Source organism: Lissotriton vulgaris, chromosome 10, assembly GCF_964263255.1.
Source record: "Lissotriton vulgaris chromosome 10, aLisVul1.2, whole genome shotgun sequence".
NCBI classification, from domain to species: domain Eukaryota; kingdom Metazoa; phylum Chordata; class Amphibia; order Caudata; family Salamandridae; genus Lissotriton; species Lissotriton vulgaris.
In genome coordinates this window covers 250,670,635-250,696,666 of record NC_141698.1, presented here as the reverse complement: position 1 = coordinate 250,696,666, position 26,032 = coordinate 250,670,635, and the positions used below count along the sequence as shown (strand labels likewise).

At 48.0% G+C, this 26,032-nt stretch overlaps 1 protein-coding gene across 2 annotated transcripts in view; it reads left to right on the top strand.

Annotated features, from left to right (window-relative positions):
- The window catches only part of LOC147685054 (uncharacterized), a 384,063-nt gene that overhangs the window by 286,229 nt on the left and 71,802 nt on the right, over positions 1-26,032 (top strand). The gene's annotated exons all lie outside the window — the stretch shown is intronic.

Here is a 26,032-nt window from a genome sequence, read left to right as displayed (position 1 = left end):
TTCTTAGCGATTTTCTGGAGATCTCAGCTATTTCTGAGGGATTATGATAGTCGTTCTGGAGACCCAGATCGTAGAGAAAAGTCTTGACATACTTTAACCAAGAAATCTTATGGACGTATTCTAACTTAAGACAATCCGACACAATTGCCTGAGTGAGCGTTAATTTGTTAGATGACCAGATGTGATGCCATAACAGAACTGGTTGCATCTGGATAATGTCCGATATATAAGGAATGCCCAGCTATATGTTGTGGTGCTTTGTGGTACAGCAAGTAAGAAACGTAAGAAACTATTTTCAACCTTTTGGATATTTTCAGACTGTAAGTGCCCCCAGATACCTGCCCCATAGATGGCAGTGCTAACACATTTTGCATGATAAATTTGGAGCATCTCTTTGGGGGGTCTTTTTCCAAGCCTCTGTGTGAACCCCACTAGGGCCATGGTTGATTTTAGAAACTCAAGTTTTCTGACCTCAATTGCTCTTTTCCATGAGCCTTTTTCATCTATGACCACACCCAAGTAGGGTAAGTTGGAGTATGTCAATCTTGCAGTTAGATAGATAAATGTTGTTTCCCTTTCGTGGCTTTTTGCCAGCTGTCATTATAAAGGTCTTTTTATGGTAATTTTTAGATCTAGTTGTAACATAATAAGTTATAACGGTTGATGGAATGTTGCAGTTCACGGGGAGTACAAGCGATAATAACGGCGTCGTCCGCGTATAGAAGAGCCGGAATACCGCGGTTCAGTGCCATTGGGAGGTCCTGACTCCCTTCCAACATTGCTGCTTCCAAACCGTTGGTATATAGGGTAAAAAGGAAGGGAGGCAAGGCACAACCCTGCCTCACTCCCTGCTCCACTTTGAAGGGTGATGATAGTTGACCCCCCCTTGCCGAATCTAACCTCTGCAGTTGCATTAGAGTACATTTCACGCAGGTAATTGACCAAGAGCTTATCAAACCCCATTTTGGTGAGAATATTCCAAAGTTTCACATGGCACACCCAGTCAAATGCTACGGTCAGTTCGACATATGCCATGTGCAATCTGCTGCTTATCAGTGTACGGTTAGGAATCTGTTCGATGGTTCTGAGCCCCTCCCTAAAGCCGTACTGGAGGTCAGACACGATGTTGTTGTCTTCCCTACAGCACTGCAGACGTTCTAGTAGGATTCGGCCCACCACCTTACCCAGTGAATCAAGTAGGGAGATGGGGTGGTAACACGTTGGACTGTTACGATTACCCTTCTTGAAAACTGGGACCCAAATTGACTCTGACCAAAAGTCCAGGAGTCCAACCTTTCCTGTGGCTTCCAGTACCTTCAGTAATAAGGAGGCCCATAGGTCTGTGTTTGATTTGTAGAGATCCACAGGGACCCCATCCGGGCCCGGGGCCTTCCCTCCTCTACTTGACTTCAGGGCTTGTAAGACTTCGGCTAGGGAAAAATCTAGTGACAGTGTGCTTGAGAGGAGATTTGAGTTTTCGAGCCCTTGACCATAAGTTCCTAGTGTCTCTGTGTTAGGGTCCGTGATGCAGAGCATCTGGGAAAAATAGGCTATCCATTCTGTTTCAGTAATTGTGGATACTATTTTGTTTTTCTCTCTAGATCCTGAGAGGAATGGCGAGTTAATAACCTCCCAGAAAGCAGTGGGATCATTTATATTACAGCTGTTATGTAAAGCAATCCAATGTTCCTCTTTGAGTTTGTTTCTTCTCTGCCTGAAGGTATTATTGTAAAATTTCCTGAGTTGGGTGATCTGAGCCCTGTCTCTGGGGGATTTTTTAAGGGCTGCTTTAACCGCATCGCTGCGGCGGCTTTTCCCGCTGTGCGCGGCAAATTCGAAATTACCGCGTTACGTGACGAGCTGGCCTTGTCATCCGCGCAGGACAGGTAAGCGCGATGACGAGCCCAGCTCGTCAATAGCCTCGAAGGGGTTAAGGGCCGAGTAAGCTTTGGAGCAGGTTGAGTTGAACCAGGTGGATTTAAACTTCCTTTGTCCTTTGGGGACAATGGTTAGGGCCTCAGTTACGGATTTGATAATCAATTTGAAGTTTTCAATTATCTCCTGGGGGGAAGTACTGTCTGCCAGACAGAGACTAACCGCTGTCTTAGCTGCTCTAATGATCTTTACGGTGGTGATTTCAGGATCAATAAGGGACCACTTTCAAGCGTAGCCATTTGGTCTGTTCATGGTCAGATTTTCATCCCGAGTAGGTTCTTTGGTTTGTTGCGAACTTCCGTCAGTTGCAGGGAGATAGAGATAGGAAAATGATCGCTGAATACACAGTCATGCGCGAGATAATTAGTAATAAGGTTCGGGCACCACTGGTCATTAGGAGAAAGTTGATGCAGCTGGACGCTCCTCTGCCATTAAAAGTGGGGCTTAAGTCAACGCCCTGGGTAAGGAGTTTATTGGCGAAAGCCAGTTTGAGTAACGACATGGTCTCATTCATGCAGTCCCCTTTCGGGGAATGGGGAAAGTGAGTGATGTTTTTCTTTTGGGGGTCCAAATAGCCACATTTTAAGTTGTTATTTCTCTCACATAGGGGTAAGTTGAAGTCACCGCCCCAGATAATTGTGTATTTTTTTGCATGGCTAGTACTAATGTATTCTAAAAGGAAGTGGCGCATTTCCTTCAAAGTCTCCACCAAGTTTGAATCTTGCAAGTTATTATAGAAGTTTACTATTACTATGTGAGTAGATTTTTTTACAGTTATTAAAATCATCTGATAGTTTGTCTCCATTTTTAGGGAACTAGTTTCGACAAGCTGGATGAGATTAGAGACGTAAATCTCTAATCCACCTTAAGCTCGCCCTGAAGCTGAGGCGAGTGCCGGAGAGAAAAAGGTTTTGTATCCATTGAGGTGAAAGGGAGATTGTGCCCAGGTCTCCGGTATACAAAGGATGTCGTATCACCACACAAATGCTAGCCACCTTTCCTGATCGATCTTGGATCGGAGACCGGCAATATTCCAAAATATTACTTTAGTGGGGGTCCCTCCCTGAGTTTCCACTACTGGCTGGAATGACAGGTTAATTAGGCTTTTCTCTTTTGGAAGGGAACTACTGTTTGAGGGATCTGCCACTGATTCTAGGTGGATTATTTAGTGGGAATTTGATCGATATAATTTGGATTCATGACTTGTTATTCCCAGCTCCAGGGCCTGGATATTAGCGGGTTGGCCAGTATGGGGGACAGAGTCGGGGTGAATACCGGGTATGAGTTATCTTGGGAGAGATCAGGGACTGTTAGCCATTGCTCGTCACCTCTTACTCTCTCTAAGTTGGACAAAACAGGACTTGTGGGAAAGGTTGGTTGTCAGTCCACCTCCTCTATAATGACAGGAGAGCGAATCTGTTCTGTGACAAGATGGAACCATTGGCTTTTGTGGTATAATTAGGTGCCGGTCTATAGAAAAAGCCGTGGAACAGAGAGGATTGCTGTGGGTGAAGACCGGGTTTCCTCCTTGACTGCTAAGAGTGAGTGAACAGATTGTGGAGTGTTAAAATTAATGACAATGTAATCGCCCTGAATACTTTTTTGGGAGGTGCCGACCCAGCCTACCCTCCGGACCATAAGAATTTGCTTGGAGTTGTGGGGATTAAAACGCTTGTTTTTTGCTAGCCAGTCCACTACTTTATTCCGAAGAGAGAGACAGGATTCAGATTCTCCTTGCTTTAATGGTGGAACACCCGTCAGAATCAGGACGTAGGGACATGATGCAGGTGGCAAGTTTATTCAGACTCTATTTGGTTGGAAACCGCTGTTGGAAGGATTGGGAGGATTATGGTTTACCTTCTTCACCCCAAAATATGTGTGGTTCTGGACTCTATCTATGTTCATCAGTGTAGGTCACACATAGATATTATTTTGGTTCGCTTATTGCGAGACCGTTGCAGAATCAGGCCGAAGGGAGGTATTAGGTTGGTTATAAAGGTCACGTTATGTTATGTTATGTTAAAGCCGTACTTTTAGAGCGCACTGCTACCCCAGGGGGTGTCCCGGCGCTTTGACAAAGAGGCCTGAAAAACCTAGAAACACAAAGGCAGAAACGCTACAGTCACAGTGATTACATGGAAAAGAGCGTGGTCTTCAGCTCCTTCCTGAAAGCCAGGAGGCTATTAGCTTTGCGCAGGGAGAGAGGGAGCTCATTCCAAAGGCGAGCTGCCACATATTGGAAAAACCGTCCTCCCATCCGAACTCGTTTGACAGCAGGCACATCCATTTTAGCCAAATCGGCTGACCGCAACATCCTCCGCGGCACATAGAAAGCGGTACGCTTTCTGATGTAGTTAGGACCAACAGAGTGAAGGGCTTTGAACGCCAGCATGAGAATTTTAAACCTGATTCTTCTAGAAATAGGTAGCCAATGCAACCTATTTAGAAGCAATGAGGCACTGGCTCTCCTTGGCAGGCCAAATATGGCTCTGGCCGCCGAGTTTTGAACAATTTGCAGTCTAGCCAGAAGGTACTTGGGCAGACCTGCAAAAAGCGCATTTGTGTAGTCTAGCCGAGACCCCACAAGCGCTTGGACTATAGTCTTTCGATATTGTAGGGAGAGCAGTGGAAGAAATTTCCTAAGCATCTTGAGGATGCCGAAGCATTTCCCTGATAGCCCCATAATGTGGGGTCGAAAAAGAGAGGTCATCATCAAACATAACTCCAAGATTTTTTTACTTGGGAGGATGACTTCTCAGGAGGGAACATGTCCTGGGGCCACCACGACTTCCAACCAGGATCAGGGGCACAGCCAAAGAAGAGCAACTCAGACTTATCCGAGTTGCATTTCAGGCTGTGCCGCTGAAACCACGCAAAGACTGCACTCAGACAGTCCTTGATCCTGTCGCCGTCAAAAACCTCTCCCTTCTTGCAAGTAAACAGGAGCTGGGTGTCATCAGCGTATGAGATGACCCAGGCCCCATAAGCCTCCGCTACCATCGCCAGAGGGGCCATATAGATGTTAAAGATAGTGGGGCTCAGAATGGACCCTTGAGGAACCCCAACCTCTAGCGATGGCATTTCAGCAGAGAACGGTGGAGCCCAGATCACCTGATGACGGCCGGATAAGAAGGATTGAAACCAATCCAACACCATCCCCCGCAGTCCAATCTCCCTGAGTCTTAAAAGTAGACCTGCGTGTGGGACGGTGTTGAAAGCTGCCGACAGGTCCAGCATGACTAACATAGCCTTTCCCCCCAGATCAAGCGTCTCCCTGATGGCGTCGGTCACCTCCACGAGGGCTGTCTCCGTGATGTAGTTAGCACGGAAACCAGATTGAGAATCATGGAGAATGTTGTTATTCTCAATAAAGGTGGTAAGTGTATGCTGAACATGTTTCTCAACCACCTTCGCCAGAGCAGGGAGGAGGGAGATCGGTCTATAGTTAGCCAGCTGCAAGGGATCTAACAGAGGTTTTTTGATCAGCGGCAGAATGAGTGCGTGTTTCCATTGCCGAGGCACCACTCAGGAGCTCAAAGACAGATTGAGCAGGGGATTCAGCAAGCTGTTTACTGCCGATGCCACCTTGCCCAAGCACTTTGCTGAACATGCATCCAGGGGTGAGCCAGATTGAAGCCGGGACAGTAGCTCAAGCGACGTTGCACAGGACATCTGGGGAAAAACCGACAGTATGGGCCCAGACTCTGCCTCTAAGGATGGTGCCGGCCTCCCTTTGCAACCTGAGGTGTTGGCGTCCATGGAAGGATCCACGGGGGGGAAGGAGTTTTGAATAGTTTTAATTTTTGTGACAAAGAAGTCAGCAAGCTGCCTAATCCACTCTTCAGTATGAGAGTGTGAGAGGGCACCTGCAGCAGGATCAACAAACTCTTTAACAATTCTAAAAAGTTCCCTACTCATGTTATCCGCCTGATCTATTCTGTGCTCAAGATAATCCTTTTTGGCTTCAGAAATATGTTTGTGGTACTGTTTTATGGCATCACGGTACTTTATTTTCTCCACTGGGTCGTATTTGCGACGCCAGAGTCTTTCCGCCTTTTTACAGTCTTGGCGCATTTTTCGTAGTGAGGAGGTAAACCAAGGAGCGGAGTCATGGCAGGGGGCTGTTCTAACTGACTTCACTGGGGCTAGCTCCTCGAATCTTGTTTGCAGCCATTTCTGAACCAAAGTCAGATCAGCATCTAAGTTCCCTGTAAGTTTACACGGGTGTTGACAGAGAGCATCAGATAGCATATCTACTGTCACTAAATGAAACGCTCTGGATTGTCGAGTCACATCCTTCTGTGTTCTTTGGCTAGTCCTTGACTCATGTGCAATAGCGAAGTTTATTAAAAAGTGGTCTGACCAAAGGACTGGGAGCGGCGGGGATACCTCAATCGGCACCGTGGAAAAAATTAAATCTAACGTGTGGCCTTTAACATGGGTAGGACTATCAATGAAAGGGGCAAGCCCCAGCAGTGCAGTGATATCCCGCAGCTTGGACGCTTCAGCGTCTGCTATCGAGTCCATATGCAAATTTAGATCACCCAACAGCATACAGTGCGCTGATCGCATGCAGGGTATGGAAAGAGCCGCCTGCAGGTCCTCGAAAAAGGAGCCAATGGGCCCAGGTGGTCTATAAACGAGAATCCCTGTGCAAGTCTGAGATGCAGAGAGACTAAGTGTAAAGCCTAAAGCTTCACAACCTGTGATATTCTCCACAGGGAAAGTGGAACAACCCAAGGCCTTATCCACTATCAGGGCCACTCCTCCTCCTCTGCCCCCAATTCTGTCTTTCCTTAGAATGGTATAGTTGGAGGGAAGGGAGCAGTTGCAGTTCCGAGCACGTGTGCTCGGAACTGTAGTGTTTGCCGTGGGAATCACTACCGGAGCTTCTAGACGGTTTCTAAATTGATCGAAGTCCTCTTTCATTTGATCCAACTTGCTCTCTATGCACGCAAGTTTTCCGTCAAAGGTTAAGGACAACAGGGCAACCATGTCGGAGATTTTTTGTTCTGGATGTTTTTTATGAATGATTCCAAGTGTTTCTCTAAGTTCTGGAAAATTGTATGTGAACTAAGAATAACGGAACTTTGCTGGGGTGCTAAAGAGAAATCACTTTCAACCACTACTCGGGTACCCAACGGGGAAGAGCCAGCCCCAACTGTTACCTTTCCCTCCTTTGCCAGCTTGCCTCCCTTTTGTTTAGTGTTCGTTTCACGACCTTTCCGTTATTTTCGATTGTCCCAGAGTATGGGGGCCCTTACCTCTTGGGGTCGGTGTTACGGGAGTCATTTTTCGGATTTCAATGATTTTTCTAGCTGGGAATTCACAAGTGGGGGGGGAATTAAGGGGGGAGAGATTGACAGTGAAGGAGAAGCAATACAGTCCACCTCCCTGGTAGATGGAAGCTGGGAGGGGTCAAGTGAGAGCCTGCGCTCGGTTAAGTGAATCTCGTGATTAATTAAGGATTCGGCTCTTGTTAAATAAGCATCTAAGGTGCCTGCTTTACTCTTCGGTTTCTCCATAATTTGTGTAGCACTATACAATCAATAATATCTGAAAAATCAGAGATAGCAATGCTTTCTTGGTTCCCAGGTAGAGAAGGAAAGCTTTACACGCAACAGATACAGAGATGAACCGGCACTGTTATGTCCCAAATAGAGTAGATTCTTACCAAAGTTCATAATCAGTACTCATACCAGGAATTGCTCAGGGGTCCGGGCCCTGCCCTGCCTCAGTCTGCCCTGGACGGCCACAGACAGCCCGCCCTTTGCCTGGGCTTAGCCCGCGCGCGTCCCGCGCTGCGTGAGGCGTGTCGCGCTAATGAGGGCTGGGGCTGGCTGCGGCGCCGGGCTGTGACGCTGTCTCTGGGCGCCGAGAGTGCCTCTGGGAGTTGTAGTCTCTGGAGCTGTTCCCCTCACGGCAGAGACCTGGAGTGTGCCCCCTGACACCGGGAACACTGCCAAGGTATGGAGGTAGGTGGACCGTTCCCCTCACGGTCTTAGGTTCGCTTTGCCCTGGCTGTCACGTAAATTTCAGGTAATGTTCCTTGTAACGGGAATCCTACACGGGGAACTCTGCCTCCGTTCACAATTAGAAGCGTTTTCAGACCAATATTGTTTACAGCTGCGCAGGAGGTTGTGAAAAATAATAGATTGATTTCCTTCTGCTATTAAATCAGAGACTTCAACTTGGGCTTACAGCTGTATATCAAAGCAGAGGTGAAGACTCCAGCGCTGTCCCCCTTGCTTTCACTTTTGCTCAAAAGGCACACAAAATACTTTTTGCACACGCTATATAGATTGTTGCAGAAGTCCAACAAAGTCCTACTCAGTCCCTCCTCACCTTGCTTAGCCTCACCTCTTTTTACCACTTTTGACTCTTCCAGGGACCGTTTGATTTTTTCCCCCACTAGCTGCTTATTCTCCAATCTTTTCTTCCTGGCGTGTCTGCTACTGCAGCTGATAACAACGAGGCTCCTGAGGGAGGCGGATGTGCTCTGCTCCACTCCTTTCACTCCTCCTAAGCCGGTGCGCTCCCCTTCTGGCCACGCTTCTCTGCTCCGATCGGGCACGCCGTTAACCACAATGTTGCCTTGCCTCACCTCCACCACGGGATCCGCACAGGTTCGCCGCTAGTCCGCATCGGCAGCAGCACTTGAGAAGGCAATCCCACGTTTTCTCCAAAAAACATCCTACCCATCGACTTCACTGGGGACCGCACGCCAACAGGTACAACAGGTACGCCATTACTGGGGGTGGAGTCTCATTGTGAGTTTACTGGACACTTGGATTGAAGATTTTAGGGGACTCTTTGCCCCAGATTTGCTAAGGACTTGCGTTGTCCTTCTGTAACACAAGGTAATGCAAGCCCTTAGCTGGAATTTACAGAGCCAGGCGAAGGGTTCCTTTGTGCAGTCTTGTGTGATTATGTAATCAAATGTAACACAACGCAGAGGTGTGCTCTGCGTTGCATTATATCTCCTTGGGGTAGGTATTCCATAAGTGGAGTTTGAGCTATCCTGTACATCCACCTGTATAGTTTGGCCCGATCCCAGATTTATTAAGGTCATAAAGCCTGCAAGTGCACCAAAATGCTACAACTGACTGGCCGAGACATCATGAAGAGAAATATATTTATTTCTCCTGATTACATCCTCTTTTTATGTGTGTTACATTCTGCAGCATACATTGAAAGGGTAACGAATATCGAGGGAAAAATTTGAAGTACCATAATATTGAGTGAAAATAAAGTGGAATGGAAATATCGAATGCAAAGATATCGTTGTCAAGAATATCGATTTGAAGGTAAGTAATATCGATTTAAAAAATATAGAAGTCATTAATGTAATTTTTAAAAATATAGTTGTTTAAAATATTGTTTTATAACTATTGTTATGTTTTTTACTATATATTTAAAATGTATATGATATTTTCTTTTGCCTAATTATTGTTTTCTTACTATATTAGTTACATTTTAAGAAGTTATGAAATGTAATTTAATTACATATTGCGTTTTTTAGTTCTTAGCGGATTGTGAGTTGTTAGAACTGGGGGTCTCTAGTTGGCAGAGGTAGGTACCAATGTCCAAATAGGGACCCTTGCTTCTAGTCAGGACGAGGAGATAACCCTCTTAGATAACCCCTGCTCGCCCTCAAGGTAGCTTGGCCTGAGCAGTCTAGGCTAACCAGAGGCAATGCGTTAAGTATTTGTACCAACACTCACAGTAACACAGTGAAAACACCACAAACTGATTCCACAACAGTTTAGGAAAACAAAGGTATTTATTCTAAACTACACAAGACCAAAAACGTCAAAAATCCAACATACACAATGCAAGGTTACGGTTTCAAATGAGTTCTTCAGGTTGTAATCAAAGTTCTTTAAGTTGTGATCAAATGATCCACAGATGCGTGAAAAGTTCAGAGTTGCGTCACGCTGACTCACAGTACCTTTTAGATGCAACAAAGTTCCACAAGCAGGAAGCTGGTGCGGTGGAAACAAGCGATGCGCTACTCCTGAGACCCTGGGGAGGCGATGCGACAGCCCCGCTGCAGCAGCGGGCGTGCGGCGACGAATCCGGTCTGTAAGGGGAGGAGGGCAGCTTGCGTAGATTCCGGTGCGTAGGTTCCGTGGGAAGTCTGTTCTCGCAAAGGTACGATGCGATGATCTCGTAGGGGCTGCGACGATCTCCGGGGCGACGATGCGCGGTCCAGCGGTGATCCTCTCTCTCGCAGCTCCTCGGTGAGATGCTTCTGCAGCGATGTCTGCAGCGACGTGATGCGGTCCGCAAGCAAGCGGTGCGGCGATCTCACCCAGACGACAGGCTCTGCGACGACACTCGCAGCGATGTTCGATTCTCCCGCACCGGTCTGGTGCGTCCCGCAAACGAAGGGTGCGACGGCTCCGGCAGCGATGTTAGGCGCTGCGCCGATCTCGACCTTCGTAGCGGCGGGAAACTTCTCGCACTGTCGGGGATGCGCTCCGCAAGCGAGCGATGCGACACTTTTCAGCTTCACAAGTTTCTCAGCTTAGTCTCAAGCTTCCCAACTCAGGTTCAACTTCTAGAGGCCCCACAACTGGATCAAGCACTCTACGAAGGACAGAACTCTCTCAGCAGAGTTCAGGGAGACTTGGGGTGAAGTCCTTTTGTTCCTGGGACTTCGGAAACAGGGAGCCAGCTCTTCTCAGGCCCTTGGAGATTCCTTACAAGACAGGGGACACAGCGCGCAGCAAAGTCCTTCCCCTCTCCTTGGCAGCAAAGCGACAGCAGGTCAGTCCAGCAGAGCAACAGCGGGACAGTCTTCCTTCTTCAGAGTCAGCTTTCTCCTTGGCAGAGGTTCCTTCTTGATTTCCAGGATGATCTAATTTTCTGTTGTCAGGGGTCCTGTACTTATACCCCTAAAGTCTTTGTTCTCTCAGTGCATGTGGGCCCTGAGCCCGGTCTGAACCAGTTCTGGGTGGATCCTGAGTACTTTGTTTTGCTGGCTGCATCTTTCCTTTCAGAGTGAGGGGCAGGGTCCTCAGCCGCCCAGCAGGAGGTGGAGCCAGCATTGTGGCAGGCAGGCACAGCCCTATTCAGCCCAGGTGCTAACTCCGCCCACCACTCAGGTAGCAATTGCTCCACTCAGCCTAGTGCTGACTCATCCAGCCTCTGGGGCATTCCCCAGCCCCTGTCACTCACAAACCAGACAGTCAATACACAAACAGTCTCAGGCACACAGAAGGGTCAGACAAGAGAACAGCAACTTTCTAAAAGTGCTGTCCTCAAACACAGGATCTAAAAACCACCTTTCCTAAAAGATGCGTTATTAAATTCTGAGTTCAGGGATACTAGATACTTATGTCCTATCTTGTTCCTATGGGAAGAAATGCCGTTAACCACTGTAGCCAGCATCCCCCATGTTAACCTATGGAGCAAGATAGCCTTACAATAGTGAAAAACGAAAATGGCTGTAATTCACTACCAGAGCATGTCACCTGCACTAGTACATGCTCTACCTTTCACATACACTGCACCCTGCCCAGGGGGGTACCTTGGGCCTTCCATAGGGGTGACTGATGTGCACGAAAAGGGAAGGGTTAGGCCTGGTCAGCGGGGACGTGGACCAGGAGGACATGGCAGTTCTAAACTGCCCGTAGGCGCTGCAGTGGCAGGCCCGAGACACCATTTTAGAGCTACACCTGTGGGTGGCACAATCAGTGCTGCAGGCCCACGAGCAGCATTTGTCATCACCGGCCCTGGCACACCCAGTGCACTTTACGAGGGACTTCATGGTGATACAAATATGCCAAACAGGTATATCCAATCAGAATAACAATTTACATAAGGAGCACTTACACTCTGGCACTGATCAGCAGTGGCAGAGTGTCCAAAGCATCTAAACCAGCAAAAACGAATCCAGCACAGCATCGAAAAATACAGGAGGCTGAGGCAAAAAGATAGGGGTAATCACGCCAAAGATGCCAGGTCTAACACGTGTCCCCTCCAGCTGAAAGTGGGGAGAACTACCCACCCTCTTGGGAGTTCTCTTCACTAAGGCGGAAAAACCTGGACAGACCATCAGCGTTGGCGTGTTCTGTACCAGGGCGGTGTTCCACCGTAAAGTCCATTCCCTGTAGGGAGATGGACCACCTCAACAGTTTTGGATTTTCACCCCTCATGTGCATTAACCACCTGAGGGGCCTGTGGTCGGTCTGAACACGAAAGTGAGTCCCAAACAGGTAGGGCCTCAACTTTTTCAGAGCCCAGACCACAGCAAAAGCCTCCCTTTCAATCGCACTCCACTTCTGTTCCCTGGGGAGTAGCCTCCGACTAATGAAAGCTACTGGCTGGTCTCCATTCTCCTCAGTGGCTTGTGAGAGTACTGCTCCCACACCGTGCTCTGAAGCGTCCGTCTGAACTATGAACTCACTGGAAAAGTCAGGTGCCTTGAGCACCGGTGCTGTGCACATCGCAGTCTTCAGGGCCTCAAAAGCAGTTTGGCAGGTGTCAGTCCAGTCAACTCTTTTGGGCAACTTCTTGGAAGTGAGTTCTGTCAAGGGGGCGACAATGGTGCCATATCCCTTGACAAACCGTCTGTAATACCCGGTGAGTCCTAAAAAGGCTCTCACCTCTGTCTGGGTCTTGGGGGGCTCCCAAGCCAGAATGGTATCAATCTTTGCCTGTAGGGGCGCCACCTGGCCGCTCCCCACCTGGTGTCCCAAATACACCACAGATCCCTGCCCTATCTGGCACTTGCTGGCCTTGATAGTGAGGCCTGCCTTCTTCAGAGCCTTCAACACTTCGCAGAGGTATTGCAAGTGTTCTTCCCACGTGGAGCTGAACATCGCAATGTCATCCAGGTATGCGGCGCTGAATTCCTCCAGCCCGGACAGTACCTGGTTAACCAGTCTCTGGACCGTGGCAGGGGCATTCTTCAACCCAAAGGGCATGACACGGAACTGGAAGTGCCCCTCTGGCGTTGAAAATGCTGACCTCTCTTTGGCCCCGTCAGTTAAGGCGATCTGCCAGTACCCTGAAGTCAAATCGAATGTACTGAGGTACTTGGCAGCTCCCAACCGATCCACGAGCTCATCAGCTCTGGGGATAGGGTGTGCGTCAGTCTTCGTGACCGCATTGAGCCCACGGTAGTCCACGCAAAACCGGAGTTCTGGCGGGCCACCGGGTGTAGCAGCTTTCTTGGGGACCAAGACCACTGGGCTAGCCCAGGGGCTGCTGGAGGGCTCAATCACCCCTAGCGCCAACATCTTGGAAACCTCTTCCTTGATGCTGGCCCTGACCTTGTCGGCTACCCTGTAAAACTTTTGTTTTACCGGCAGACTGTCTCCAGTGTCCACATCATGGACGCACCAGGTGGTGACTCCTGGGGTCAGGGAGAACAGAGAGGAGAACTGACCCAACACTTGGGGACAGTCATTCTGCTGTTCTGGGGTCAGGGTGGGCGAGAGGACCACACCATCCACTGACCCATCGTGCTCCTTAACTGACAGGAGGTCAGGGAGAGGATCGCTATCCTCTTCTATCCCTGCATCTGTAGCCATGAGCATGGTTACTTCAGACCTCTCAAAGTGCGGTTTGAGGCGGTTTATGTGCAGAACTCTCAGGGGCTGCCTGGGAGTCTCCAGGTTAACCAGGTAGGTTACCTCGCTCTTCCGTTCCACCACCTCGTATGGCCCCGACCACTTGTCTTGGAGCACGCAAGGCTCCACTGGTGCCATCACCCACACTTTCTGCCCAGGTTGAAACTCGACCAGAGTGGTATTCTGGTCGTACCATCTTTTCATTTCTTCCTGGCTTGCTTCCAGGTTCGCCTGAGCGAGCTTCCTGAAGCGTTGTGTCTGGTCGCAGATGGCCAGCACATAGCTGAACACATCCTGGGGGGGTTTTCCCACGGGACTTTTCCCAACCCTCCTTCACCAGCGAGAGAGGTCCTCTGACAGGGTGGCCATACAGGAGTTCGAAGGGACTGAACCCTAAGGACTTCTGAGGCACCTCCCTGTAGGCAAACAAAAGGCATGGTAACAAGACGTCCCACTTACGTCTCATGGGCTCCGCTGGGCCCATAATCATACCTTTCAGGGTCCGGTTGAACCTTTCAACCAGCCCATTTCCTTGAGGGTGGTACGGAGTGGTGAACTTATAAGTTACCCCACACTCCTCCCACAGAGACTTCATGTACCGAGAGATGAAGTTGGTACCCCGGTCGGAGACCACCTCTCTGGGGAACCCCACACGGGAAAAGATCCCCATCAATGCACGGCCCACCACGGGTGCTGTGATTGTCCTGAGAGGGACTGCCTCCGGGTACCGGGTGGCATGGTCCACCAAGACCAGGATGAACCTGTTGCCTAAGGCTGTCTTGGGGTCCAGGGGCCCTACGATATCTATGCCCACCCGCTCGAAAGGGGTGCTCACCACTGGGAAGGGTTGAAGGGGGGCCTTCAACTTCATTCCAGTCTTGCCACTAGCTTGACAGGTTTGGCAAGATCTGCAAAAGGAACCGACGTGCTTCCTCATCTGGGGCCAGTGGAAGTGGGTGACAAGCCGGTGTAGGGTCTTGTCTTGCCCCAGATGTCCTGCGAGAGGCACGTCATGAGCCAGACCCATTAGGAAGTTTCTGAAGCGCTCGGGTACCACCAGCACACGGGCTGCACCGGGCTCAGCAAACTTAGGCTCGCTATAGAGTAGGTCACCTTCCCAGTAGACATAGTGATCTTTGACTGCTCCACCTGCTGCCTGATCTACAGCCTGTTGCCGCAGACCAATGAGGGAAGGGCATTCCTTCTGTGCCTGGCAGAACTCCTCCCTGGAGGGACCACCTTCTTGCTGCCAATGGGTCAGCTCAGGTAGGTCTCCCAGTTCGGCCACCTGTTCCCCTGTAGGTTCCAGGGCATCCCCCTCAGGTTCTGCTTCCTCCTGGACCGTGGGAACGGCTGGGGCTGGTTTCCCGCGCCCTCTGCCTCTTCCTCTCTTGGCAGGTCTCTGGGCCACTGTTTCAGGCTCCAGTTCTGCTGATTCACCCTTACTGGCTGCCATAGCACGCGTGGTCACGCAGATCCACGCAGGCAGACCCAACATCTCCAAGTGAGTTCGGTGTTCTATGTCCTTCCATGGAGAACTCTCCAGGTCGTTGCCTAACAGACAGTCCACAGGCAAGGCATCGCTGACAACTACCTCCAAAAGACCAGAGACTCCTCCCCATTCAAAGGAAACCTTCGCTAACTTGCAGAGGCGCACTGAGCTGTCAGCGGCCACTACAGGGCGGAGTACGCCAGGGATGATTTGCTCGTCCGACACCCACTGACACCTCACGGATGTCACACTGGCTCCGGTGTCTCTCAGTGCTTCAACCTCCCTCCCATTGATGGTCACCTTCTGCCCATATTTCTTAGTGTTAGAGGGCAGTAAGGTTTCCGGGACCATCTCTCGGTCTCCTAGCGAGACAAGGGTCATGACCGCTAGCTCTCCCCAATCACTAGAAACCAAATCCCCACCCAAAGCTACACTAGCTAACGCTGGGGCGGGAGCACCAGTGGGTGCGGGCTTCTTCTTGGGACATTTCGGAGCAATATGGCCCACCTCGTTGCAGTGATAGCAGGTAGGGGGACCCTGGTTATTTCTCTTGTCCCGCCTACCCTTAGAGGGCCATGGCTGTTTAGGCTTGGGGGTTTGGGAATCCTTTTCCGGGGAACTACTTTGGGGCCCTTGTGAGAACTCCTTTTGGTTACCCTTGTCCCCCCCACTCTTCTGCTGGGGACCCTGCCCACCTTTGGCTGTGGTACCCACAATTCCTTTGTGGACCCTGGTACTGGTCCAGCGGTCCGCCTCCTTAGCAAGCTCAATGGGGTCGGTCAGCTTGCTGTCTAAAAGATGCTGGCGCAGCTCTGGAACACAAAGACTACTCAAGTGCTCCCAACTGATTAAATGCAACAACCCCTTCAAATCAGTTACTTTACTGCCCTTCATCCAACCTTCCAGTGCACGCGAGTACCCATTCACACACTCCATCCAAGTCTCAGACTCTTTCTTCTTGGAGTTTCTAAACTGCAGTCTGTACTGCTCTGGAGTAAGGCCATACCTGAGACATAAGGCCTCCTTCATATTGGGGTAGGTCATGGCACCTGTCAACTCTAAAGGCTCTAGAGCACTCCTCCCAGACGCCTCAAAATGTTTCCACAGGCCCGCCCCCCAATACTTGTCAGGCACATCATTCATCTTCAATGCAATTTCATACGAAGTGAACCAGGCATAAATATCCTCACTCCTATGGTAATTCTGTACCAGGTCTTTGGGAATATATACTTTACCCCCATGCACTGGCTGCGCGCTGCCACCATTAGAACTGGCATCCACCTCCTTGTTTTTCAGATCCAGCTCCTTTATTCTCAATTCATGAGCCAAAAGCAATTTCTTTTCCACTAAGGCGCGGGCATCCTTGCTCTCCTCCGCCGCCTTCTCTACTTCCAATTGCCTCATTTTCATTTTCATGACCTCCAAGTCATATTCTCTTATTCTTTGATTTTCCTGTAACTCTTCTGGGGTGAGGCCCCTACTGGAGTGGGTGCTGCCAGCTCCTGAGCCTACTCTGCCCACTGGCAGATCTTTGCCTTGAAAAGCATTTTCTACATCCACATCATCATCTCCCTCTTGTGCCTCCCAATGGGCTTTCAAGATTCTCTGCAGCTCCTCTTTCCTTTAGGCGCTTTTTATGGGGCACTCAAACTCAAGGCAGAATTTCCTAAGTTGCTCAACTTTGTATGAATACAAATCTCCAATGGCAAACTCCAATTCCACTTCTGCCCTTTCACTGGGTGCCTTCCCATTCTGAGACATGATGCTTTTCGAAGAGTTACTCAAAAATAGAATTCAAAAAAACTCAAAAACCAATAGTATGCGGTGGCGTAGTGGTCTGCACTCACTAGTGATGTACACCAATTACTGTGGGTCAAGTACAAATACAAGTTCAAATCCCACCGCTGCCACCAATGTTAGAACTGGGGGTCTCTAGTTGGCAGAGGTAGGTACCAATGTCCAAATAGGGACCCTTGCTTCTAGTCAGGACGAGGAGATAACCCTCTTAGATAACCCCTTCTCGCCCTCAAGGTAGCTTGGCCTGAGCAGTCTAGGCTAACCAGAGGCAATGCGTTAAGTATTTGTACCAACACTCACAGTAACACAGTGAAAACACCACAAACTGATTCCACAACAGTTTAGGAAAATAAAGGTATATATTCTAAACTACACAAGACCAAAAACATCAAAAATCCAACATACACAATGCAAGGTTACGGTTTCAAATGAGTTCTTCAGGTTGTAATCAAAGTTCTTTAAGTTGTGATCAAATGATCCACAGATGCGTGAAAAGTTCACAGTTGCGTCACGCTGACTCACAGTACCTTTTAGATGCAACAAAGTTCCACAAGCAGGAAGCTGGTGCGGTGGAAACAAGCGATGCGCTACTCCTGAGACCCTGGGGAGGCGATGTGACAGACCCGCTGCAGCAGCGGGCGTGCGGCGACGAATCCGGTCTGTAAGGGGAGGAGGGCAGCTTGCGTAGATTCCGGTGCGTAGGTTCCGTGGGAAGTCTGTTCTCGCAAAGGTACGATGCGATGATCTCGTAGGGGCTGCGACGATCTCCGGGGCGACGATGCGCGGTCCAGCGGTGATCCTCTCTCTCGCAGCTCCTCGGTGAGATGCTTCTGCAGCGATGTCTGCAGCGACGTGATGCGGTCCGCAAGCAAGCGGTGCGGCGATCTCACCCAGACGACAGGCTCTGCGACGACACTTGCAGCGATGTTCGATTCTCCCGCACCGGTCTGGTGCGTCCCGCAAACGAAGGGTGCGACGGCTCCGGCAGCGATGTCAGGCGCTGCGCCGATCTCGACCTTCGTAGCGGCGAGAAACTTCTCGCACTGTCGGGGATGCGCTCCGCAAGCGAGCGATGCGACACTTTTCAGCTTCACAAGTTTCTCAGCTTAGTCTCAAGCTTCCCAGCTCAGGTTCAACTTCTAGAGGCCCCACAACTGGATCAAGCACTCTACGAAGGACAGAACTCTCTCAGCAGAGTTCAGGGAGACTGGGGGTGAAGTCCTTTTGTTCCTGGGACTTCGGAAACAGGGAGCCAGCTCTTCTCAGGCCCTTGGAGATTCCTTACAAGACAGGGGACACAGCTCGCAGCAAAGTCCTTCCCCTCTCCTTGGCAGCAAAGCGACAGCAGGTCAGTCCAGCAGAGCAACAGCGGGACAGTCTTCCTTCTTCAGAGTCAGCTTTCTCCTTGGCAGAGGTTCCTTCTTGATTTCCAGGATGATCTAATTTTCTGTTGTCAGGGGTCCTGTACTTATACCCCTAAAGTCTTTGTTCTCTCAGTGCATGTGGGCCCTGAGCCCGGTCTTAACCAGTTCTGGGTGGATACTGAGTACTTTGTTTTGCTGGCTGCATCTTTCCTTTCAGAGTGAGGGGCAGGGTCCTCAGCCGCCCAGCAGGAGGTGGAGCCAGCATTGTGGCAGGCAGGCACAGCCCTATTCAGCCCAGGTGCTAACTCCGCCCACCACTCAGGTAGCAATTGCTCCACTCAGCCTAGTGCTGACTCATCCAGCCTCTGGGGCATTCCCCAGCCCCTGTCACTCACAAACCAGACAGTCAATACACAAACAGTCTCAGGCACACAGAAGGGTCAGACAAGAGAACAGCAACTTTCTAAAAGTGCTGTCCTCAAACACAGGATCTAAAAACCACCTTTCCTAAAAGATGCGTTATTAAATTCTGAGTTCAGGGATACTAGATACTTATGTCCTATCTTGTTCCTATGGGAAGAAATGCCGTTAACCACTGTAGCCAGCATCCCCCATGTTAACCTATGGAGCAAGATAGCCTTACAATAGTGAAAAACGAAAATGGCTGTAATTCACTACCAGAGCATGTCACCTGCACTAGTACATGCTCTACCTTTCACATACACTGCACCCTGCCCAGGGGGGTACCTTGGGCCTTCCATAGGGGTGACTGATGTGCACGAAAAGGGAAGGGTTAGGCCTGGTCAGCGGGGACGCGGACCAGGAGGACATGGCAGTTCTAAACTGCCCGTAGGCGCTGCAGTGGCAGGCCCGAGACACCATTTTAGAGCTACTCCTGTGGGTGGCACAATCAGTGCTGCAGGCCCACGAGCAGCATTTGTCATCACCGGCCCTGGCACACCCAGTGCACTTTACGAGGGACTTCATGGTGATACAAATATGCCAAACAGGTATATCCAATCAGAATAACAATTTACATAAGGAGCACTTACACTCTGGCACTGATCAGCAGTGGCAGAGTGTCCAAAGCATCTAAACCAGCAAAAACGAATCCAGCACAGCATCGAAAAATACAGGAGGCAGAGGCAAAAAGATAGGGGTAATCACGCCAAAGATGCCAGGTCTAACATGAGTTAATAGAGGTATAGGGCAGGAAGTAATTTAATTACAATAAATTCATGATTGGGGAGAAGATTTGGCCTTATGGCTAGAGCGGTGACCTTGAAGCTGGGGAACCGGGTCTTGAGTCTCAGCAAGGACATTTAATATCCTGTGATTCCAGGCAAATCACGTAATCTCCCTGTGCCCAACAAAAATGAAAGTGTCTTTGTGTAACGCAACTAGTGCTCATGTAAAGCGCTATGATACCTTCGGGTCAAGGTGGCGCTATATTAATCTCCAGGGGAATAAAAGATTATTTTTTAAATAATATTATTTATTTAATCAATATTAGGGAGCTGATTACACCGTCAGAGGGACCACCACCAACAGCCCATTGGTGTCGGTCCCACTGCCATCCTAACCATGTTTTACGCCTGCCATATTACAATGGCGAGCGGGTGGTTGGTGGTCGGATAAACCACCTGCCATGCATCCGATGAGCTCCTTGAGCCCGCTGGTGCATCAGAGGGAGATGTATTCCCTACAATGGTGGTGGTGCCTGCCAGGGTAATCGACGTTTACAACAAATCTTTTTTTCCGCGGACTTTGACCCCACATACCATTAATCTGCGAGGTCTTTGACCCCGCATACCATCACTCCGCATTTTTTCACAACGCTTGTGCATTTGCCACGCATGCCTTTACAACGAATTACGTTGTAAAGGCATGTATGGTAAATGCACATGCGTTGTGAAAAAAAACAGTCTTCAAGAAAAAGGAACCAGGAGGAGAGAGGAACCACGACGAGAGAGAGGTAAGGGGGTTTAGGTTAATTTTTTAAGGGTGGGGGGTCGTGCTGGGGTAATGATTGTGTAGCGTAGTGTAGAGTAGTGTTTGTGTAGTGTAGTGTAGTGTTGTGGTTGTTGTGTAGTGTAGGGTCGTGCTGGGGTAGTGATATAGGGTTTAGGGTAGTGTTGTAGTGATTGTGCGGTGTAGAGTGTAGGGTAGTGTTTTAGGGTTTAAGGTAATGTTGGGAGGCTGTGCCGGGTAGTGTTTTAGGGTTAAGGGAATTGTTGTAGTGATTGTGTAGTGTAGGGTTGAGTTGGGGGTAGTGTGTTAGGGTTTTGGGTAGTGTTTGTGTAGGGTAGTGTTTTAGGGTTTAGGATAGTGTTGTGAGTTATGTGTAGTGTAGGGTCGTGCTGGGGGTAGTGTTTTAGGGTTTAGGGTAGTGTTGTGGTGTTTGTGTAGTGTAGGGTAGTGTTTTAGGGTAGTGTTGTGGTGTTTGTGTAGTGTAGGGTTGTGCTTGGGGTTGTGTTTTAGAGTTTAGGGTAGTGTTGTGGTGTTTATGTAGTGTAGGGTGATGCTTGGGGTTGTGTTTTAGGATTTAGGGTAGTGTTGTGGTGTTTGTGTAGTGTAGGGTCATGCTGGGGCAGTGTTTTAGTGTTTAGGGTAGTGTTGTGGTGTTTGTGTAGGGTAGGGTCATGCTGGGGGTAGTGTTTTAGGATTTAGGGTAGTGTTGTAGTGTTTGTGTAGTGTGGGGTAGTGTTTTAGGGTTTAGGTTAGTTGTGGTGTTTGTGTAGTGTAGGGTCATGTGGGGTAAAATTTTAGGGTTTAGGGTGGTGTTTGTGTAGTGTAGGGTCATGCTGGGGTAGTGTTTTAGGGTTTAGGGTAGTGTTGTAGTGTTTGTGTAGTGTAAGGTCATGCTGGGGGTAGTGCTTTAGGGTTTAGGGTAGTGTTGTAGTGTTAGTGTAGTGTGAGGTAGTGTTTTAGGGTTTAGGGTAGTGTTAGTATAGTGTAGGGTAGTGATGTGGTGTTTGTGTAGTGTAGGGTTGTGCAGGGGTAGTGTATTAAGGTAGTGTTGTAGTGTTTGTGTAGGGAAGAAAAGTGGTTTATGGTAGTATTGGGGATCATGCTGGGTAGTGTAAATGTAGGAAAAGGACTGGGTGTCAAGGGTGGGTTGTGCAGGGGTACTACATTAGAGTGTAGGGTAGGGTAGGGTAGGGTGCTCTCACTTACCTTTAAAACTTTTACAATGAGTATACCTTTACCATGCATGCCTTTGCGTTGTAATGGCATGCGTGGTAAAGGCATAGTCGTTGTAAAAGTTTGCGTTGTGATAATTTGTGGGGTGATTGTAATTGCGGTATAATAATTGCGGAGTGATGGTATGCTGGGTAATTGTTTGCGGGAAAACGTCACATATTCGCCTGCCAGGCACCTCTTAGGGATTACAATGTCCCTTTCCGTTAACCATTTCATGGAGGTTAACCCAAAAAGACAGGCAGGAGGGGACTTTGAGGGCCTGTAATGGGTCCCTTTTCCTGTTGGCCCTCAGTTGCTGGCTTTGGGGGGAAAACGGATGGTGTCTCCCACGCAGTGCAGGGATATGTGAAGTATCCCTTTTTGTACTGCAGCGTGTAAAACAAAATATAGGCATTGCGACCGCTGGGGTGGCAGTCACATCCTAAAATCTATGGTGGGATTGCCGACAGCCTGTCCGACCGCCTTCCTAATCAGCCCCTAAAGTTTGTTAATTGTGTTATTAATTTTTTTAACGTAAATGTCTTTTCACAGATTGTGGCATTCATAAGGATAAAGGGTGGGAAGTAATTAATTTTTAATTTATTAATATTTAGTTGGTAATTAATAATAATTGATCATTAATTATGTTAATTGTGCAATTCGTTTTTTCAGGTGTGGGCTGTAGGGTTATAGGGGTAAACGATGGAAGTAATTTATTTTTCATTAACTAATAATTAGTTGGTAATGAATAATAATTAATTGATAATTATTTATAATATGTGTGTAATTAGTATTTATAAATTGGGGTTGTGTGGTTTATAAGGGTAAAGGGTGGGAAGTATTTTTTTAATATTTAATTAATTAATATGAATTAATTGTGTTAATTGTTTAATTAATTGTTTTTTAGGTTTGGTTGTGGGGTTTATAGGGGTAAAATGTGGGCAGTAAACAATGTTATTTTATATGTTAATTACTTGTGAAATACTAATAAATATGTAATTGTAAGTTAATTCATTTAATTGTGGTATTAATAATTTTTGTAGTTTAATTTTAGGTTGCGGTTGTGGAGTTTATACTGGGTAAAGGGTGGGAAGTTAATTAATTGTAATCAAATTAGATTTAGATTTCCGTAGATAATATTTGTTTAACCCCTTTGGTGCTCATGACGGAATGGTTTCGTCATGAGCACCTCGTGTGCTCATGACGGAACCATTCCATCATGTGCTTACACAAATTTCCTATCACCAGCCTTCCCCCAGGTAAACTGAGCAGGATCCATGCAAGTCACAGCTCTCTGAACTCCCACGGGGTCTAGTTTTCAGAAATTCTGCGTTTGGTGGGTTTCCCTAGATGGCCACCGAGCCCGGGACCAGAATGCATGCGCCCCCCTTGCAAAACGAGGTTGTTTTGTGATCGATAATTTGGACATCTCCACAAAACGTTTTGGTCCCTTGCCTGTCGCGGGTACTTGGCCCACCCACACAAGTGAGGTACCATTTTTATCGGGATATCTGGGGGAACGCTAGGTAATAGGAAATTTGTGTCAGCCCAGTGATCCCACAACTTTCCCACACAAAAATGTGAGAATAATGTGATTTTTTTCAGATAAATTTGAGGCTTGCAGGGGATTCTGGGTCAGAAAACTTTGGGGATACACACAAGTCACACCTTCCTGGACTCCCCCTGGTGTCTAGTTTTCAGAAAAGTCTGGGATTGATAGGCTTCCTAGATGGACGCTGAGCCCAGGACCAAAAACGCACATGCCCCCGATCTATCACAAAATGCTCTGGTTTTGCAAGGGGGCACCTGCGTTTTAGGTACCGGGCTCGGTGGTCATCTATGGAAACCTACCAATCCCAGCTATTTCTGAAAACTAGATGAACCCGAGATCAAAAACACAGGTGATCCTCGCAAAACAAGGTCTTTTTGTATTCGTTAATTTTGAAGTTCTCCACAGTACATTTTGCAATGTTTCCTTTTGCGGGCACTAGGCCTACCCACACAAGTGAGATACCATTTTTGTCCGGAGACTTTGGGAAATGCTTGGCAGGTGGAAGTTTGTTGATCCATGGAGAATCCAGAAGTTCTATCATAGAAACGTGAGAAAAATGTGATACTTTGCCAAAGTTGGAGGGTTGCAAGTGATTCTGGGTAACAAAACCTGGTGGGAGCCACACAAGCCACCAGAGTCTGGATTTCCCTGGGTGTCTAGTTTTAAAAAATGAATAGGTTTGCTAGTTTTCCCTAGGTGTCGACCGAGCTATGGTCCAAATCCACAGCTAGACACACTGTAAAAAATGGTCAGTTTTCACTGGATATATGTGATGTGTCCACGTAGAGTTTTGGGACATTTCTTGGTGCGGGCACTAGGCCAACCGACATAAGTGAGGTACCCTTTTTTTCTGGAGACTTTGGTCAATGCTCGGTGGGTGAAAGTTTGTGATCCACGCCTATTCCAGAACTTTCCATCTCAGAAATGTGATTTTTTTTTTGCAAAGTTTGAGATTTGCAAGTGGTTCTGGGTAACAGAACCTGGTAAAAGCCACACAAGTCACCCCATCCTGGCCTCCCCTGGATGTCTAGTTTCCAGAAATGTATAGTTTTGCTAGGTTTCCCTAGATGCTGGCAGAGCTAGGGTCCAAAATCCACAGCTAGGCACAGTGCAAAAAAGGGTCAGTTGCCACTGGAGAAATGTGATGTGTCCAGGTTGCATTTTGAAACATATCCTGTCACGGGCACTAGGCCTACCCACACAAGCCAGGTACCATTTTTTATCAGGAGACTTAAAGGAACACAGAATAGTAGAACAATTGTTATTACCATTGATTTTCCTTGCATTTCTGCCTGCCAAATGTAAGACATTGTGTAAAAAAGAATTCATTTTGAAAAATGTCCTCTAATTCATATGCTTGTATTGGTAACCACAATTTCGTAGATGTGCTAATAACCACTGGTTCTAAAATATATATTTTATTACCATTTTGAAAATATATAGGTTTTCTTGATACCTATTTTTTACTCTTTATATTTCACCAAATGAATTGATATATACCCAAATCACAATGAAAAACCATTGCAAGACGCAGCTCAGTTATTGGCTCTGGGTACCTCGAGTTCTTATTAAACCTACAAGTCCTATACATCCCCGCAACCAGAAGAGTCCAGCAGATGTAACAGTCTATTGCTTTTCAACATCTGCCATATTTAGAAGAAGTCAATTTCAATATTTGTTTGTTTCAATTGTTAGTTTGTATAGATAAACCTTGAAGGATCTACAAAAATGACCCCTTGCTGAATTCAGAATGTTGTCTAATTCACCAATAATATTGTAAACAATATTTTCAGGGGGATATTTTTGTACGTACTATTTTAAGTATAGGCAGTCAATATTTTTAAATTCTAAAATGTATCCTCAATATATTTTTCTTCTATATTTTTTCCTCGATATTCTGTCAGTGAACCCATTTAAAGAGGAAAATGTTTTTAAGAATTGCTTTTGTGATGAAGGTATCCCTTCTCGCATAAAAAAACAAACCATTGTGTAACCCAGGCACCATTGCAGCATGGTGCAAGGCTTCCTTTATTGGAGCTAATGAATGACTGAATGAATGAAAAGCAATTTATAATGCACAACTTTGCCCAACGGGCGTCAAGGCGCCTAACCAAACATCAAAATAGGAGCATCGGAAAAGAAACATGCTACTGATAGGCCTCAATAAAATGCCGCGGTTTTAGTGCTTTCTTGAAAAGAACCAAGGAAGGTAGTGCTTTTAATTCGGAGGGGAGCTCGTTCCACAGTTTAGGGGCCATAGAAGAGAAAGCCCTTCCACCCCATCTGACTCTATTTGTTCGGGGAACGGCTAGGAGATTCTTAGAAGCAGACCCGAGGTTTCTACTGGGGATGTAGGGGACCAGGAGGGAACCAATGGCTTCTGAACCCCCACCTGCTAAGGCACTGAATACCAGACATAAGATTTTGAAAGTGATCCTAAGATGAATAGGGAGCCAGTGCAAACTCTTCCTAGCAAGAGTAGCAGAGCAGGTATTAGGGACGCCCAGACAAATTTGGCCGCCGCATTCTGAACGGTCTGCAGGCGTAGAATCAGGCTCTTATTGATTCCCGTATACAGTGTATTGCAGTAGTCTAACCATGATGCCAGAAGGGCCACCACGGTCTGTTTACGAGCCTGGGGAGAAAGATAATGGGCTATTTTTCTAAGAATCTTGATGACTCCCCAACAGGTGGACACAGTACGATTAATCTGCTGTGTCATGGCCAGTGAGGTATCTAGAATCACTCCCAGATTACGGGCTGATTTAACAGGCAAGGGACATGTTCCCAAGGAAGAGGGCCACCAATCACTGGACCATATGTTTTGGTCTTTGCCAAAGATCAAGACCTCGGTTTTCTCTCCGCTCAGCTTCAGTGAATTGGAGATCATCCATTCAGCAACTGCCTGCATGCAGTTCCTGAAGCTGAGCGCGGAGGTACTCACCGAGTGGGAGAGGGACACCATGATCTGCGTGTCATCTGCGTATGACACCACCTCCATCCCGTGCGATCTTACTAACCTAGCAAGTGGGGCCACATAGATGTTAAAAAGGGTCGGACTCAAGGCCGACCCCTGTGGGACCCCACATTGCACAGGCTTAGCCGGGGAGAGGAACTCTTCAAGCTT